The sequence below is a fragment of the Nothobranchius furzeri genome, chromosome 7, assembly GCF_043380555.1.
Source record: "Nothobranchius furzeri strain GRZ-AD chromosome 7, NfurGRZ-RIMD1, whole genome shotgun sequence".
Lineage (NCBI taxonomy): Eukaryota > Metazoa > Chordata > Actinopteri > Cyprinodontiformes > Nothobranchiidae > Nothobranchius > Nothobranchius furzeri.
Window position 1 is genome coordinate 56,667,385 of NC_091747.1, and position 16,840 is coordinate 56,684,224.

Consider the following 16,840-nt stretch of genomic DNA (forward strand, 5'->3'; position numbering starts at 1 on the left):
CAGCGGCACCTTCCTGCATGTGTGATTCCTCATCAGTCTGGATGAGGTGTGGTGAACATCTCTTCTGACTGCAGCTCGGACCTGTCGCTCCAGCTGCAAGGGTACGAGGACAGGCTGCAGTGAGAAGAGCCCATGGCAGCTGTATGCTTCCTGTCAGTCTCTAAAAGCAACACTGCTCACAATCGCTTTTGTTCACTAATTTAAGGAGGACACCACAGACTTCTCTGCACAAGTTTTGCCCAGCCTACGTGCTCGGAGACACCGGCGTTGCTGAGCAGGGTTTGTTAACAAAACCTGGTCGCACAGGGTCGGGCTGACCCAACCCAGTCCGGTCGGGCTGACCCAACCCAGTCCGGTCGGGCTGACCCAACCCAGTCCGGTCGGGCTGACCCAAATGTGAAAGTGACTTCACTTGTTTGTAGGAAGTGTCACCAACTCTGCATCTGCATAGGTGCTTCAGCAAGCGCGTGTGCACTCTGGGATTGACATCTGTAAGCAGATGCCCAATGCCATTGGCTAATGTGAAGCAATTGCATGGGGCTCTACAGGACGGGGGACAGTCTTAGCAAAAAAAAATAACATATTGCCTAAATCACATCACAACACAGGCTAAGACTTATCACTTTTACGGATTTCTTAAAAAAGTCATACATAATTCCTGAAAGGGGGACAACTCCAGATTGCTGCTTAAATGCAACATGGCACCCCCAACACCAGTGGCGCTGCATGTGTCTTTCGTCTTTTTGACAAGGACTTCCTGCTTTCCGGAGCGGTTTCGTCAATCCGTGGCATTTACGAGGCTCCCATGTTACCCTGACGACTCAACAGCTTTAGTACCACGACAACAAAACGCCACGTTACCCCGCTGACAGGACGCCAGCGTCGTGGTCGAAACGTTCCACAAGCGTGCAGCATTTAAACAAAAAGCTTATTTTGGCAGAGAAAAGGAATGAAAACACGAGGCAAGGGAGCGTCAGAGAAACATGAAGAGGAAGTCGTTTTCTATTCTGGTCAATGCAGCTGTCTTCATTTGTAAGGCAGAGCTAAGAGCACTCATTCCTGACCTGTTAGTTACATCTGAGAAAAAAGAGCTTTGCTGGTTGCTAATCCATACATCTGCTGCTAAGTGGTTCATCAGCGAGCGCCTCAGATCGAATGTCACCAATTAAGACGCCTAAATACCCGGCTAATTGTGCTCAAAGTGCAGCCTCTGTCTCTCACATCACACACACACCTAGCTAATTGCGAGCTGCGCTGCTAAGGGGCTTGACAACATGAAAGAAGGTGTAAGCATGGGAGATAACGCGCGATGTGATCGGCAAAACAATTAGCACAGATAGTGGTGTAATTAGTAATTAAGATCAGACACGTTTCTGCTTTGCTGGCTAATAAAACCAGCGTAAGCCTTTAATGGTTAACGATAACACGGGTTTACGATCAGGTGCATCTACAACTAGATTAAACACAGCTGATGTTGGAAGGTGCTCGGCATAGCTGAGACTTTGTCACGGCTGATTTATTTTTATACCTTTAAAAAGTGAGCATTCTGTCTTCTTTACACCAAATGTCATACTCACACTGTGCCTTTGGTGCAGGAGAGGTCTTGTGATGAATGAGAACAGATACCATCTGCTCCAGGCCTCTCCCTGCCTTGGCCCACAGGTCTGAGGAGCAGAGCGAACTGTGTCTGAAGGGGGGGGGGGGATACCAATCGGAATGTTAATGGTGCTGAATATTTCAGAGGTGGGATCATCACATGGCAGCAGGAGGACGGCTGGGTTTCCCGAAAGCATTTAGTGGTTGAAGATCCCGCGTGTTATTGTAAACCAGGAGTCTGAGATGATTTTGGTGCACGGCTAACAAGGTCCAGTTGCTGTCGAGGGGGTTTGGCGTAGCTGTCTGTCTCCTTTTATCCTCTCAAGACAAATTAAGGACGTAGCGTCTGTTTTTACATGTATTTATTTATTTACTTTTACATTAGTTGAAGCTGCACATAAATCAAAATATGTGGCCTTTTTGTCTTTAAAACTCTCATTCACTCAGTTTTTCTACAAATCTGCTGTGGTCTCTGGTATGAATACAATGTGTGTCGTTTCATGTAGAAAAGAGCGTTTTTGAGAACCTCTCACCGCGGTTTCACACAGGAAGCGTCAGCGGTGCACAACGGCAGCAGAGCGGTCTGCTGGCGAACTTCGAAGCGGGCCTTTTCACACCTGTTTGAGTCTGGGTCGTGGCACGGCTTCTTCACTGCGCTCCTCGCTGGACTCGTGAGATTATAAGATCCCTCGAGACTTCAAAGGTCGCGGTTTGTTTACGAAATCCGCCGATGCACTAAAAAGAAGGAAATCATGTTTTAGATCGTATGTGATGTTGTTCCTCTCCACTACCAGGATTAAAGCCATGAAAAACACACCGCTGCACTTCCGGAACGATGCTGGGAGTAAATAAGCCGTTGGGTCACACGCAAGCTACATATACATGAAACTGCATCGCTGCAGTACTTTTATTTTGAAAATTACCGGGGATTTTACACTGAAACCATGTGTGATTTCCTGTCTAGCCCTCTGTCAACTGAGGAAATAAACATGCCCCTGAAGCGGCTCGTGGCAAAGAAACAAATCCTATTTTTAGCGGCGCGCCGTTCCGCTTCTGGGACGTGCCGGAAAGTTGCTGGTTTAAAACACTCCATAGACTATAATGGATCTCTTTGAAGCAGCGACGTTCCGCTGCCGCTGATGCTTTCAGTGTGAAACCAGGGTGACACCAGTGGTGGTGCTACAAACACAAGTAATGAGTGGAGAACCCAGAGTGGTGTGGAAGTGTGGCGGTTCAACACATTCTCACTCCCAGCGCGTCAAAAGCAAACGCTTGGTCAGCCACCCTCCACATCAGACCCCTGACGCCAAAAGTGCCCTTTTTCGTTACTTATGTGGGAAAAGGGGTTGTTGCCCTTATTTGACTGCAGATCCCAATGCAGCGCTACACTGACGTGATGGGATGTCCGCAGCCAGGGCACCAAACAAGCTCATTGTACCTCACCTTAACCTTATCCTCTTATTTAACCTTCCCCTCACCCCTATCCTAACCTTAACCATCTTGCTAGCGAACACGTTAGTGATGTGTCGATCGCTCTAAGAGCCGGCTCTATGAAGTGAACGGCGGGAGCCGCCTCATCATTGGTCGGGTTTGGACCGAGCCAACGCGAGGGGGAAGTTTCAACTACCAAGGTGGAGGTTAAAAGTAGAGGGTATGTGTAACCTCCCCCTCGCCAGATGGTATGTTCTGACGTTCCCCTTGGGCGGCAATTATGAAAATTGACAGTCAGACTCTGACTGTCAGAGTCAGAATGCACGGGAAACAAACGCTTGATCACAGTGAGAGTAACATTTTAGGTAGCAAGAGGGTTAAGGTTAGGATGAGGGAGAGGGGAAGGTTATAAATAGTGAAAGGTTAAGGTTTAGGTGCGGTTAAATGAGCTGGTCCTCATCTCATCACGTCAGTTTTACGCTGCATTGGGATCTGCAGTTACAAAAGGGAAAAACCCCTTTTCGCACATAAGTAACGAAAAAGGGCACTTTTGGCGTCTGGGGTCTGACGTGGAGGGTGGCTGACCAAGCGTTTGTTTCCGATGCTTAGGGTGTGAGAATGTGTTGGGCGGTTTGACGAGACTGACAACCAGACGGTCCAATAGTTGCTTTCGGTCTGAAACATGGTATCTGTGCACATTTTTAGACAAACGTGAGAGAGCCACTTTATTTATTCTGTTTTTTTTAAATCTCCACTAAATATTTATACCTATACGATGTGAGAACGTTGCTAAGACGCATGAAAAAAATGTTTCAAGCTCATTTGTTCACCACATTGGTCACTGTAGCTTTAAAACAGAGATCCGTCCGATGACAGTAAACACTCGTAATCCTTATTCCTGCTCGTTTACCGTGTTTGTCACGATGAAACATCGACTAGATCTTACACATGTGGTAAAGCACACTCAACATAACCAACATAACTTTATATGGCTGTTTTTAGAGGAAGAAAAAAACTTTAGGGAACAACAAAAAAGAAGAAAAAAATGAAAAAACTCAAGGGGATTGCCCCAACAGTCCTTATAAACATCTGGTAACCACTGCAGCGAATTTATTTCAGACAAAATTACTGTTTGTGTTAGCCGTGGGACAGCCAGAGAGAGAAAGAGAGGGAGGAGGATAAACTGACAGGAGTCTCTTTTACATCCAAAGTGGAATTGAAGTTTATTGGGGGGGTGTGTGTGTGTGTGTGTGTGTGTGTGTGTGTGTGTGTGTGTGTGTGTGTGTGTGGGGGGGGGGTGTCAAAAATTAAGAGTTATTGCTCGCTCCCAGATGTGTGCAAGGAGGATGATCTGAGAAAGTCAAAGTCATCCCCCATCACTCAATTCCTGCAGGACACTATCCTCATTTCTGATTAGTTCATTTGAAAGATGGAGGAGTGTGTGTGTGTGTGTGAGTGTGTGTGTGTGTGTGTGTGGGGGGGGGGGGGGGGGGGTAGCTTAGTGAAAAAGAAGTAACTTAAGAAAAGAAAAAAGTAGAAATAAGGGCCTGGGATCTTTTCCTTGTTCATTCACCACCACTCCCTCCACGTCTCTCCATCCTCCTGTGCTCTGTTTCCTCCAAGCAGAGGTTGGTGTCAAGGTGTGAAACAGTGAAGCCAACGCGTTCTCAAGTCTGATCAAAGCAGGGCAGGAGGAAAGCTTTTCTAATGACTGGCATTCACTCTTCGTCCTTAATCCACCTCCCCCCCTCCTGTCTCCCATCATCCCTCCTCTCCTTCTTTCACTTGCCTTTCTCTCTCAGGGCATCGGTAATTATCGGTGAGGTCTTAGTGACTGCAAATGAAATTACCATTTAAGAGAGAGGGAGAAAGAGACATCCCCTTTGCCATAGGAGAGGGCTTAAGTGAGGCGGCTAAGGTTTCGGCTATTGATTTTTAAACTGCTACATCAGAGTGTGTAATGCTTTCATAATTTCAAATAAACTGTCCGGTTACGAAGTACTAATGAGAGACAGGGTGAGAGCGGGCCTGAAAAAGAACAAAGACAACGGCGGTGGTTGAATTTTAAGTGTGGAAATTAAACTTAATTATCAGGGTTGCAGAGAACCTGCAGCAAACAGCAGCTTTGAACATATTCATAATGCATAAGCGTCCTCTATTCTATGTGACGATAGTTATTTAAATGTAAACACACTTTTCCCTTTCAATGTGATTCTGCACACGGCCGCAGTCCACAGGTGACGAAACGTGGAACACGTCGTGATTCCTTTCTACATAAATATCACCTCTAAGTCGTGCAAAACATTTCATTCTTCCAGCTGCCTTTTAAAAATAAAAGCTTCTCACAAATCGAAGTTGCATATTCATTAGAAAGTCCAAATGCATAAAACAACATTCCCTCCAACGGCAATGCAAGTAACGACGGCCCTTTCTTCCTCTGATGGAATAAAGATGGATAATACAGAAGAGGGAGAGAGGAAGAAGATTTCTTTGGATGACTTTGCATGAACCCACGTTTCTCTCCCTCTTTTTTGTTTTCCTCTCTTTTTCTCTCACATGCAGACCGCAGGCCGTTGGAGGCAGCTTAGAAATCTCTTACATCTGGAACAGCCATAATTCGTGGGATTTGGCCTGACAGCCATGACAGGCGTTGAGGCGGCCAGCAACAACTGTCTCCTGTGTTAGTAGCAGCGTGTGTGTGTGTGTGTGTGTGTGTGTGTGTGTGTGTGTGTGTGTGTCCGTTTGAGAAAGACAAAGCGCATGAGAAGGCGACAATATGCGTCTGTGAACCTGAAACTTTGTGTTTGAACCTTAAACAGGATTTGCTCGTTTTGATTTTCTAAAAGTTCACATTTTAAACGATTTTTTTTTCCATTTTGAAAATTTGCAATAAAGTTTGTTGATAATGTGAAGTCATGTCATAAACACTAAATACTAATTTTTACCTTTTTTTTTCTTTTTTCCTTCAGGTGAAACTCCAAAATAGAATCTGCTGCATTTATGTCACTAACTCGCTCTGAAAGGTGAAGCTAATCTATGAGGTAGACTCGTTCCATGCAAAGCCAGATATTTGAGCCTGTATTGGTTATAACTGTGATCATTATGGTCCACAGCTGATGAAAACCCCACATTTAAAACCTCCATCAGAATATTAGATTCAAAAATCTAGACCCAAAGTGTCCCACTCTAATCAGCTGAATAACCCAGAAAACCTGTAAAGGGTTCCTGAGCCTTTAGACGGTCTCTCAGTCTAAGGTAAATCACTGAAATAAACTGACCTCAGCACCGTTTTCTCATTTTTCGAGTTTCACCAATAAATTCTCCAGTTATGGTTCTAAATTATTCCTTCATTTCAGCACAGGAATTTATGATTTTTTTTCAGCAAAATAGACACAAAACAAATAACGCCGATGTCGAGCAAAAATATTTCATCTCTAAACATGCAATTATTCAGGAAAATGAATAAAAAAGGAGAGTCTTTGCCTCTTTTTGACACTTTCTTTAAAAGACAACCACAGAAACAGATGAACCATAAAGCTTATTTACATAAATGCATGATGAGAAATGGAGAGGTGATATTTTTGCTGGACAACAACATAAAACAAAATAAAATATTAATAATGACAAAAAAATTTCCGATTTTGCTTTGTTTCTATTGATTTAGACCAAACTATGACATAGCTCATTTCTAACGGTATCGACTCAATTACTCTCAGTTTAGCCACTTTTATGCAAATTATTATTATTATTATAGTTTTAAAAGCTACATTAAAACAAAAAATTATAAAAATTGAATGCCACAAGTGTTTTAACTGTATTTTGATTTTTAAATGAAAGTCTGCATTCAGAACTAGGTGGAAAAGTCCATATTTGGGCATAAAATTACCAGGACATTATCCTTGTGCAGAATTCCGTTAAAATTGGTATTTTGTAATATTTTAGCCCAAATCATCAGATTTTTTTTACATTTTAATACAATAGCAGTTTTAAAATGTTTTTAAATAATTTATTTTTAACATGATTTCATCTTCGTCATATCAGCTCGTCATCACTACATACTTTTTTGTATTTACGCATCATTTTGTCTCATTTTCTTGCACACGGAAGGCCGATCCTTGTCCCGGATGACAATTTGAGATGCAGTTTACGTCTCGCAGTTTTCTCCGACCCGTCCTTTCCCATCAGGAATCTCTTACCTCAGCTCTCCTGGCCCTGAATGTGACAAAGCGGGTTTAAAAAAGATCTGAGTTTCATCTCAGGTTGACAAAAAGGATAAGAAGGCAGAAACATACACTGATATTTAAGTTAAACATCACACGTTTTTAAATCCTGTAGTTCTTCCAGCTCACATGTTGTGGACGTTCCCACTCTTATAAAAATAAAATAAAAACTCCGTTGCAGCAGAAAAACTCATCCATGTGTTTCATGGCGTGCCAGAGGCTCCCTGCGTCGGCCCTAAATATTACACACAGACAGTAGCTATCACTTCCAAGTCTGAAATCCCACATTCCACATTCCTGATTCCAGCAGCTCGCCTGCTAAGCTGGGCAGCACATGAAGAGCCATTGTTAGAGCCAGAGGGGTCATGCCTGTCTGTCCTTCATTTACTGGATTTCCAACCTATACATGTCTCACACACGCCATCTTTCTCCCTTCATCTACAGCGTACGCCTGTTTTTCCATCCGTTTGTTTATTTGGTGCTTTTGCCTCACTCACGCCCCGGCGTCCCAGCCGCGCTGTTTATCTGCGGCTCTCCACTCCACGCTTTCCGCCTCTCTTTCCTTTGTGTCTCTCCTTCTGTACCCCACTGTCTGTCTGGCCATCTCCCTCTCCCTCCATGTCTCCAGATATTCATGTAGAGATTTTCCTCACATGTTAGATATAGATTTATGACCCTAGCAAGATCCCTGTGGCCACTAAATTTGATACCATCCACTAAGCCACACTGCATTGTTTGTGTCTGCGTGCACGTGTGTGTGTGTGTGTGTGTGTGTGTGCGTGTGTGTTGTGTGCAACGGCGGGCGAGTACATGTGTCTGCGTGAGTGTGTGTTCATGCATTACAAGGTGGAGGCGGGTGACTTTTAAAGGGTTAGCTTGGGTATGGTGGGCGCGGAGGACGAATTTACAGTTTATTGAAGCACAGCAGTCAGGTGTGTGTGTGTGTGTGCGTGCGTGCGTGCGTGCGTGCGTGCGTGCGTGCGTGCGTGTGTGTGTGTGTGTGTGTGTGTGTGTGTGTGATAGAGAGAAAAAAGGAGAGAGTACCTGTGGGTGCCAGGTGACCAGGCTAACCTCTTGGCTGGTGTTTTGGATTTAGCCTTTGGATAGTGAAGGAAAATAAAAATGGAATGCTTTTTCAATTACAGATCAGAGAGAGAGAGAGAGTGAACAAAGGCCGGAGAACGGGGAAAGAGTTATTGGTATCTAATATATCAAGGCTTTGTGCCTCTAAAATCTCACCGCATTAATTTTGACATCTGGAACATTTTGTGCTTGAATATTTCGGCGTCTCAGCCTGAGTCGCGTCGTTTCCTCGGATTCTTCTAAATAATTCAGCTCGTAAAAAGCCATCTTACTTTAGGAAATGATGAATGTATTACAACTGCTTTTTCATTCCGCTAATAATCTAACCCTTTCATGCATTCGGCGTCACAAAATTGAGCTGCGTCGTGGACTTAAGCTCAAAAATAGAACATGAAGAGCCGGAGAGGTACACCTGTGGAAGGCAGCCACTTCCTGTGTTTTCATAGCGTGTTATTAATCCTGACAGTAAAGGCACTCGTACTTCCACATACATATTTTATTGACTGTAGGTGGTATTTGTTGTGTATTTATGTCTTTTTTTGTTTGAAAACTCAATTCTTTCAGCTCATTCCACAAGTAGTGTAGGGCGGGGGGGTATTATTGCAACAGTGTGATGTGGAAAAAATGCGATTCTCTCCTTTTTTGATGTTTGTCTAAGAGGAAGTGCACAAAATAAAAGCCTTGCAAAATAAAAGAAATGCTTTTTTTCAGGTGTGCGCTTTCTAAAATTGTTTATCCGTCAATCAGATGGAGTGCACGTGCGTTTTCTCGGTGCTAGAACACGTGTTTTCATGCATGTGCATGTGTGTGTGTGTGTGTGTGTGTGTGTGTGTGTGTGTGTGTCCGTGCCTACATCTAAAAGCCATATCTGGCTTCAGATCAAATGGTGTAAGAAGTAAGGGAATGACAGAGCCAGGAAGTGATAGCTCTTTTAATGTTACCTATCCACTCTCAAGCCCAAATATAAGACCGGGAACACACGGAATGGGTGAGAGTGTTTTAGAGGAAACATGAAACACTTATGTAGAGGAGCTCTGAACACGACTCGGGCTTTGTGACGGTGGAAGAAAACGTCTCTCCAAACAGACAGAAGGAGAGTAAATTGGAGGGAAGGCGAAGAAAAAGCAACGTTCACTTTATTTGTTTGCAAATAGGATGCAGTTACATTTTTATTCGTTTTACTGCATTCTAACAAAAACTCGTCTTTTGCTCGTTTATGCTGTTTTGTTTTTTTCTAAAGTGTCAAAACTTTTTCGGCAAGATGTCATCACGACGGCTGGCTCAAGTCAATTTTATTTTTGTTTTACCTTTTTTCTAAGAGTTCTGGTAAAATATAACGCCACTGCTGGGCTTTACTGAGAATGTTTTTCTGGTAATTCCTAATCATTGCTCCCTTTTTCTCTTTTTCTCCACAGACATAAAGAAGAAGCTCAAATTGATGCTTTTCATTTCCATGAATTGTGACAAAATTCTGATTGTAAAACAGAAAAATTAAATATCCTTAATGTGAATAAAGAGATGAGCGCTTTTCTACTGTTCCTTTTCTTTTGTGGACTTGTTTTATAGTCATGTGCATCCAATCAGACACACACATTCATCATCTTCATTGAACCCACATTGCCTCAATCGCTTCCCTTAACAGGAAATTAACACGGACATGTCCCAGTCATAATTCCCTCCCATGAAAACGTGTGTGAATGTATCAAACAAATGTGTGAAATATTCATGGAAGGAGCCATATGGGACGACGGCCGGCATCGGGATGGATTTCCTTCCTTGTTTGTCATCCTAACAAAGGGGATCAAGTTCTTCCTGGATTTTTTATTTTTTTTATCTGCTTGTTTGACGTTTAACTATAAACTTCAGATGAATGAACTTGTGGATCTGGTCAGAGATGAAATTACTGTAGATAATCAATTAGATAACTGAAAGGTCAAAGTGCACAGGTGATGCTGGTTTAACCCTCAAGGACCCGTGGTGACGCTGGTGTCACAACCCATTTCAAACGTCTGCAAAATTGCTTCTTGAGTCAAAAATGTTCTATCCACACATATAACGAAAAATGTTCTTCTTTATTTTATTTTATATTTTTCTACATTTTGATGTATTTGTTCAAATCTGTTTTCAAAAGGGTTTGGGTTCTAAAAGAATGGTACATGGTATTTGTATAGCACCTCCTTAGGGTTCTACAACCCCCCAAGGCACTTCACATTACAATCAGTCATTCATCCATTCACACACGGGTGAGGATGAGCAACAATGTAGCCACAGCTGCCCTGGGGCGGACCAGAAGGCAAGGTGGGTCACGTGTCTTGCCCAAAGACACAACAGCATCACTCTCTGGCAGGAGCCGGGATCGAACCAACAACCGGCTCTACCTCCTGAGCTGCTGCCCCTTTTGGTTCATTGATACACGATTTATACCCTGTTCACACACAGCCGAGTGTAGCAAAAAACAAAGATATCTGACCTGCCATCCGCATCAAAGTGAAGATGAACGACACTAAAAGCGATTCTTTCAAAACTCCGACCAACGTGGAGGTTTGGGATTTGTCCGTTGCCAGCGTTTGCTCGTGGACGTAAATAAACTCAGACAAGGATGCTCTGACATCCCTCGTGGCAGGTTTTTACTGTTACGTAGGAGACGGACGACGTTATTCCACATCTATCCCCTTCTTTCCACCGGAGCCGTCAGCAGCACGTTACTGCAGCAGCACGTCTTGCTCGCGTAAGCTGCTGCTTGGCCCTTCCCACGAGACGTGAAGCAGCAGGGGAGCAGCTGTCACCGACAGAGCGTGTGACTTTGTCAGTAAACACAACAACAAGCAGGAGAAAATTACAACATGGCTCCAAAAGGTTTGTGATTTATGTTCTGTCCATTTTATAATCGCCAATACGGACCTGAAAAACAAAGGAGACCGCTAGCTAGGTGATAACTTCGCACGGGGCTGCACATTTAGTAACTTTATTTTAAAGTAAAGCAACCGGAAGGCAGTACGTTTCTTTAATCTGAAAATCTCTGGAGCATCGCTCCATTTCCGCGTCCGGTTTCCTGTCTTTCCTTCCCCAAAAATGTCGAACTTGACCCGTTTCAGAGGCGTCGCGCGTAGAAAATAGAACCGGCGCGTAAAGGCCGCGACATGCTGCTCCTGAGACGCGGCCGACTCGCGCTGCTGACGGCTCCGGTGGAAAAGGTTCTGTTGACCACAACGGTTCCTATCAGCAGCTATGACGTGCTGCTGCAGTAACGTGCTGCTGACGGCTCCGGTGGAAAGAAGGAGTAAGGATTTATTTCCCTGCAAAGACGCTGACAAATTGGGGAACTGCTGCCACCTACAGGCTTGGCATACCTACAAATGAGTTTCACAATGCACTGGCCAGGGGTGTCATGACTTGTGGAAGGCGTCTAACCCAAGACATGCAGAATCAACACGGGAGTCAGGAGGTAAGAAATTAAAGTCTTTTATTTGCAAAAAACAGAAACCAAAGGAGCACTGGAAATCCAGTGAATGAAGCCGTGAGGCGATGCTCCGAGTCCTAGCTCAGCGAGCTGTGGGGGAAGTGGTGGGCCGAGGTGAATGAGTGCGGAGACCCAGCCGGGCGGGAGGTGAGGAAGCGGAGAGGGGAGATACAGGAGCCGTGGAGGAGGATGGGACGTTGTACGAAGATCCGTGGTTCGTAGCAGAGTAAATGGTAAAATGGTAAATGGCCTGTATTGACATAGCGCCTTCTAGAGTCCTGGAGTCAAACGAGTACAAGTGGTGGCGTTACCAAAAACTGGAGTAATCATCCGGCTTCGAGTGGTTTCTCCATCCTCCTTTTAAACCCGAGCTCCTAATGACTTATTCGGCACAGCTGGTACCCCTCCGCTCCTCACCTGTGGAAAACAGAACCTCAAAGGTGGTTAATTGAGGAGGAGCGCTCACCTCGGCACGAGAATCACGACAAGGGGAGGAAATTTGGTTTACAACACCCCAGATACACGCGGCCTATTGACACACTTGACAGAGGGATGGTGCTACTTGGATACCAAACGCTGGTTAAAGTGTCTGTTTCAGCTACGGTGCTTGTAGTCTGGCTTGATGCTGCTCCCGTGTGTGTTTGCTTTATGTGGATATCAGTCCTCCACAGAAATAGACCTGCAAATTCACCAGGATTTGCTGAAGGTTGGATCTGCACCAGGTTTCAAAATGTTAAATATTTTTGTGTTTCATGCAAAAAATAAAAACATTTTAACCACATGCATCCCTCTATTCCTCCGACCCAGTGGAGTAACGGTGATGCGGCTCACCAACACCTAGCTGTCCCACTCTGATGCTGGAGAAAAGCCAACATGGAGGCAGAAGTGATCCAGTAAAAAGAGGAGAGAGAGGGGAGCATGCTGCTAGGTAGTGATCATGTTGTACCATTATGGAATACCGTCACTCCCCATCACACCAGCCTCATTTTAGTGCACAGGAGCTCCAGAGGGGCGAAAAGAACAAAAAATGCACCGATGCCACATTATTCTGTCTTGAAAAATCACCCTCATGTTTTTATTCATGCCTGCAACGCAAACAGCAACAGAATTAGATTTCCACTGCAAATATTAACGACCAATATCGAGACTGAATAAATTATTTGTGAAAACATCCTGGCAAGGCTTGAGAGAAAGATACGAGCCTTATAGAATTTGCCATGGGAGGAAATATTCTTGTATACCGACGTGGGATAAAAGACAACCATCATCTTTAAGTGGTTCCTAATGAACACTTCATATCATTTCCCTGTCTTATAGCATCTCTATAACCGAGTCCCCCTCTAATCACAACATGTTCCTGCTGGGCCTGGGTCCGCATCCCGCAGAGCCCGACGCCGGTAACCAGGACGAGGAGCATGCATCTCCCACCGATTACATTGCTAATGTCTACACAGTCGCAGGCGCCCTTACGCTGACAACTCACATCGCCACGTGACATTAGTTCCTTAACCTAATGGGGGGATAGACAACCTGGAAAACAGATCAGTGGATGGGAATATCAGAGAGTCTGCATGGGAAAATTAATAAAAATATTTAATATATTAGAGTTTATTTATGTAGCACCCGTCACAGAAAAAATAACAACCACAAAGGAAATTACATCAAAATTAAAACATAATTGAAAGACAAAAAGAAGAAATGAACAAAAACCATTCAAAACTAAAAGATGATGAAAAAGATAAATCCAATAAAGATCATTTAAAAACAAAAAGATCTTGAAATGAATGAATTAAAATCATTTAAAAGCTAAACGATCAATACAATTGTGAATAAAGATGATTTTAAAACCAAAAATGATCACAAATGAATTAAAAATAAAAGGACCATAAAATCAAATGAATGATTATTGTTTCAAAACTAAAAGATCATAAAACTAATGTATAAAACACAAAATATTTAAGCAAAAGAGACTTTAAATAACAGAGTTTTTAGATGGAAACAGGGAAATTTAATTATTACAAAAAAACAGGAAAAAACTTAAATAAGAATAAGGTTCATAGTTTTTACACTCGTGAGGAATTTGTTTTGGTGCTTGGTGCAGAAGACAATCAATGAACACATAAAACAAACACACACACACACACACACACACACACACACACACACACACACACACACACACACACACACACACACACACACACACGCGCACACACACACACACACACACACACACACACACACACACACACACACACACACAGCTTTTCATTTGATGGCGCATGGCTTTAGCTGTATGGTAATGATCTGGTTTATGACTCGTGTGTGTGATACACAAAAGTCACCACCTTCTTTAAAATATGAAAGGTAGAATTTTAGTGAAAAGCTTTTCTCTTATCTAAAAGAATGATGTTTAAACTTGTGTAAAAGTCAACAAAAATGACTAAACTGGGTAATTTGAACTATCTAAAGTGTCCCCAAAAAAATAAAATCATCAAGTCAAGATTCTAAATCTTCTAAATGCATTTAATTCAGTCCAACTGTAATAAAATAACATTTAGTGTGTTATAAAGTGTCAGTTACAGGGTTGTGATCAGGGGCGTGTCCACGGAGTGACCTGGGGTAGCACATGCCACCCTTGGAATCTGATTGGCCACCCCAGGTGCCAACACACTAATTTACCTATAAATAGGCTTTTCATTATCCAGAAAGGGCTTGGGGGTAAAACAAAAAACAAACAAACAAACAAAAAAACATAACAATTGGTGCCACACATGCACAAAGTTGTGCCTCACCTGGGCCACCCCATTTTAAAAGACCTGGACACGCCACTGGTTGTAATGAGAGCTTGTAGATCGGCGGCCATGTTTTAGTGTTTTGGTACAAACTAAGGCTAACACCAACACTATGCTAACTCAGATAAACTAGAAATCTTCACATCTCTTAATTTAAATCAGCAACTCCTGCTAGCAGCGCGGTCTGCAGCTGCTGAAGGAAACCTCCATCCAAACTGTGTCCTTTCAACTGCAGCTGGAGCCCAGAAATGTAGACATGCTAACATTGCTGAAAGTGAACACGGTCCTACAGAACGTGCAGGTGTAGTTGCCAAATGTGTAGTTGCTAAATAATGGCAATCTTTCTTAGAGAACTGAAAAGGTCTTTTCAAGATAAGACAAAGAAAAGTTTCTTTTATTTTGTAATTTTTAATGTTTCAATGAGAAGGTCATACACCACTTTAATAAAAAGTTAGAAGGTCATGCGCTGTTCAAATCAAAGGCTAGATGCCAGTTTGCAGTAAAAGCTCTAAGGAGAATTTTTACCTGCATAAATTTAATGATTTTTTTTGTCTGGGGAGTTTAATGTGTCTTTACATCCAGAGGAAATCAAAATATTGCAGCAAGCAAAGGGTGGCAGTAGAAAGAAATGGCTCCTTTTAAACTGGAACGTCCAGCAGAACCAGTTAGTTTTCTGCCTTGGTCTATACTGGTATTATTCATTCCAGCTCAGTGGCCGAGTGGTGGAGTGGCCGCCCTGGGACTGGGAGATCTGGGTCAGACCGAAGACTTCATAAAAATCCAATTCAACATAATTCAGTTTATTTATATAGCACCAAATCACGACAAGAGTCGTCTCAAGGCACTTCACATGGTAAATATTCCAATACGGGTCAGTTCATTAAGCCAATCAGTAAAAGGTTTCCTATATAAGGAACCCAGCAGGTTGCATCGAGTCACTGACTAGTGTCAGTGACTTTACAGCAATCCTCATACTAAGCAAGCATTTAGCGACAGTGGAGAGAAAAACTCCCTTTTCACAGGAAGAAACCTCCAGAGGATCCTGGCTCAGTCAAAATGGGACCCAATGTCTCCCTGCTTGACCACCAAATAGTTCCCGAGCATGCCTGCTGCAGCTCACCGCTCCCCACGGGGATGAGTCTAAGGCGGAGGACAATTTTCACCACACCGCACCAGTGTGTGTGACAACTATGGGACTTTAACTTAATTTAATTATATGTCTTATTTCACCCCAATCTGTCACCATCATTGTGTTTCTTGTTATTTTTGGAATAGGATCGATCGCTCTGAGTGTAACATGCATGCTGAACGTGAAAATGGTCTTCTACCCCTATTTCCTGCATTAGCCGCTAACAGAAAATAGACGGGGAATCGCTCGGGTCCACATAGATCGACGTCAAACTGTTAATTATCATTCATTCTTTCATCTTGGCTAACGTCGGGGACAGCTTTGTTGACTTAGCTTCCAGGAGAAAGCAGAGCACGTCTCGGCTAGTAGAAGCTAACCATTAGCATTAGCAACTCCACAGCATGGCAGAACTCCTCCAGGCTTGTGCTATTTGTGGAGATAAAACATCAACATTGCAGAGCAAACAGATGGAGGTTACGTTGCCTAAGCAGAGGCAAGATGTCCAAATATCCTAATTCTGACATGTTCTGCCCCTCACTCCTCCAGCTAACTTCTACTTCCTGAAACAGGAGCGCCAGAGCTTTTTTCCCCAAAGAAAATGACTCACAAGGCATTCATTTATACAACAAACAATCGAAAATGTTTTGAAAAAATTATAGAACGAAAGCTCAAAGTCGCTGCTTTTGCCTGAAAGTCACATTTCCTACTGACACACCCAAGAAATTACATCTGATATAGATTAGGTAGTATTTAATAATTTATCAGCATTGGTCAGTTTTAGCTAACTAAGCAAATTTCGACCCCAAATCAAGAAAAATAAAAAAAACATTTAAACAAATGGACACTGAATATTTAAACCAGCTCCAAACAACTTGAGAACATTTTTCCTCAGAAACTAAATGCAACAGATCCAAAACTGACACTCGGAGGTACGTTAAGCCAAAGATGTCTGCATCCCTCAAAAGATAAAAGAATGTCTGAATTTAACTATTCAGCCTCATCTTCACCTTTCATCTGTTTTCTAAACACCCTCAGCACCTTAGTTAACACTGCGTGAAAGAAGGCAGCGTCCCTTTACATTGAGGCGACACTTGAAGGTAACTGGGAGTGCAATCTTACCAGACTC

The 16,840-nt window shown here is 43.1% G+C and overlaps 1 long non-coding RNA gene across 1 annotated transcript in view; it reads left to right on the plus strand.

The window, feature by feature from the left end:
* The window catches only part of LOC107382994 (uncharacterized), a 36,952-nt gene extending 27,084 nt beyond the window's left edge, over window positions 1-9,868 (plus strand). Inside the window, exons 2-4 of the long non-coding RNA XR_008565913.2 lie at window positions 5,590-5,707; window positions 5,997-6,068; window positions 9,746-9,868. This is a non-coding gene — a long non-coding RNA (uncharacterized lncRNA). The remainder of the gene's footprint in view (window positions 1-5,589; window positions 5,708-5,996; window positions 6,069-9,745) is intronic.
* Window positions 9,869-16,840: the final 6,972 nt, after the last annotated feature.